At 34.3% G+C, this 2,674-nt stretch overlaps 1 long non-coding RNA gene across 1 annotated transcript in view; it reads right to left on the bottom strand.

Annotated features, from left to right (window-relative positions):
• Window positions 1-504: 504 nt before the first annotated feature.
• LOC128249448 (uncharacterized) overlaps window positions 505-2,674 on the bottom strand; it is a 92,140-nt gene continuing 89,970 nt past the window's right edge. The window contains exon 3 of the long non-coding RNA XR_008265572.1: window positions 505-646. This is a non-coding gene — a long non-coding RNA (uncharacterized LOC128249448). The remainder of the gene's footprint in view (window positions 647-2,674) is intronic.

The raw sequence follows: 2,674 nt of genomic DNA, 5'->3' as shown, positions 1-2,674 counted from the left end.
TAAGAGAGAGGGTGATATAAATGTGTTGAAATATCGCTTTGGTTCTGATATAATCATCACATAAATTTTAAACAAACCACTACACACGGTGATGTGAAATAAAGATATACCACTACAAGATAATTTCAATAAACATTTGATCACACAAAGTTTTTCGTTGCTCTACGAACTCGATAGGTTTAGGTTCAAATCGCACCATCAGAAACTTGTACTTAAATTTTCCAGCTAGCAGTAAAAGAAAAGTTATTGAGGGGGTGGATTATCTTCAGTGTCAAATATAATCATATCTTAGCCGTCACTTGCAAGCGAGTATAAACGTGTATCACGCTTCAGAAGTTGTTTTAGATCTCATGTAAGGAGCAAACGTACATAGAAACTTTCTTGAACCACCCACCCTTATTCAGATCGTTACTCAGAGAGGGAGATAGAGAGAGAGCGAGAGAGAGAGAGAGAAAGAGAGAGAGAGAAAGAGATGAGGAAGGAGAGAACGTTTCCTACCAGCAGTCGAATGGTACTAGTTTACAGCTGAGTAGACTGGAGCATCGTAAAATGATGAACTCGAACTCCTTCGTCACTGTCCGATCTTGGAATAGAGGCCGCAGTCTAACAGTCGTGAGCTTAAATCCATAACAATCTGGCCACGTACCTATAAGGAATTGATAAGATGCTGTGATGTTTATTCATCTAATATTTTCATTAAAAATAATATCACTGAAATAAAAATAAAATGTTACTATATCTTTACGATTTTACTCAACACGTTTTTGTTCATAATTTCTGTTCAAACTTGTAAAAATTGCTGTGGATCGAACGCTAAACGCTCGACCTCTCGAAAAGTACCACAACCAATTTTGATGTTTGACGCATTCTATCTTAACCCTTCCACGTACGTCACTAATGTTTTACGAAAAAAGAAAGCAGAAATGCTACAACTTTTCATTAACGTTCCGCTAAAAGATGTTGGTTTCTGTAGGTTTAGTTAAATATTATTTTTAGTTTTCTAGTTAGGTTGTAAAACTTTTTAGTTCTCCAGAGAAATAAACAACCTATATCTAATGGGGAATTACACACGTGCACTTCTACAAATCTCTTCAACTGTTGCTAAGATATCGTTTACCCTTTAAAACTGTTGTTTTTTTTTCTTTCTCTCTTTCTCTCTCTCTATCTCTCTCTCTCTCTCCACAAACTACAGAATTTGTATTTAAGATTATCTGAAAATACCAGATCTTGCCATTTGGAAACGGAAATCTTCCAACCTTCTATTCAGCTTCCGTGCATCAAGAATGGGGAAAAAGCATCGATGAAGCGTTCAATGAATTAAGCGTATTTTCACCTGGCTTATCCACTTAACGTTTTCGCTAGCAGAAATTCTCATAACTTAATATTAGTTACATGAGTGCTCTCCAGCTCACAACAATACAGTTTCGATGTTCGCTGGAAGCCAATTGAAATTAACTTATCCCTTCTAATGAACTTGTGAAAATCATATCATTTTCCTCGTTTATATCCAAGCTATTGTATTGTATCGAAGAGATACCAGCATTTCTCACAAGGAATTTGGATAACACCAGGCTGGGTATTCGGTGGATGATAATTGACTTTCATTACAGCAAAAGTACCCCTAAGAGTGGCAGAAATATCGCTGTACATCGTTGTATGTAATGGGCTGACCTATCCTTTACTTTAAGATTATATATGCATGTAAGTAAGACGGAAGCCGATTGTTTCCAGAAAGATCTCTTGATAAACAGTTGTAGTTACTAGGTAAAGACAAGCTACTCTATCCAAACTGCTGTTGCGATTATAACTGCGTCAATTTATTTCAGTACGTGTCACTATTGCTACGCCACTATTTTCAATATAAGCCATTAAGGCCACTTCACTATAGTCAATATAAACTTCTCAATATAGACATACCACTCTCCTTATTATACATACATACATACGACGGGCTTCTTTCAGTTTCCGTTTGGAAAGAGAGCTTTTTTTACACAACTGCTACACCATTGTTTTACTACCTTCCTAATATTATTATCATTTTCTTTGAAAATTACATTCAGATAATCTATTCTTATCTCTTCCTAGCTATATTATAGGATTTCTCTATCAGCACCATCACCTTCATCAGCGTCATTATCATTATTATTATTATTATTATTATTATTATTATTATTATTATTATCATTACTTTTGTGTTGGTGTGTGTGGATGTGATATTTACATTTACAATAAATTTCGTAATTACTAAAAATTTCTCTCTAAAGAATTGTTTTGTTTCTTAATATAGCTATTAAACGTTGCCACCTCTATTCTTTTAATGACCCCCATTTCCAGCAAAAAATCGAAGACATTTGCAATATTTCAAATGATAAAGGTCACTTAGCGAGAAAATTCTCACGAGATTAGTTAAAATAAATCACTAGTTTTTCTTTATTGCTTTATTTCATTCGTACAGAACCACTAAATAACTTCTCTGCCGATTAATGAACTATAATGGCGGCTGGTTTTTATCACAATTACACAAGGTAGTACGTTTGCGCATGCGCAGCAAAATACGTTGAAAATAATGTTGGGAGAAAAAGGAAAAACAAAAGTACGAGTCACCATCCGTTCAATCGTAAAGCTCTTCTCAAAACTAAAAACTATTCTATTATTATAGAATTATATATATATA

The sequence above is a fragment of the Octopus bimaculoides genome, chromosome 14 (genome assembly GCF_001194135.2).
Source record: "Octopus bimaculoides isolate UCB-OBI-ISO-001 chromosome 14, ASM119413v2, whole genome shotgun sequence".
NCBI lineage: Eukaryota > Metazoa > Mollusca > Cephalopoda > Octopoda > Octopodidae > Octopus > Octopus bimaculoides.
Note: the sequence above shows the minus strand (reverse complement) of the source record. Positions and strands in the feature narration are given on the sequence as shown.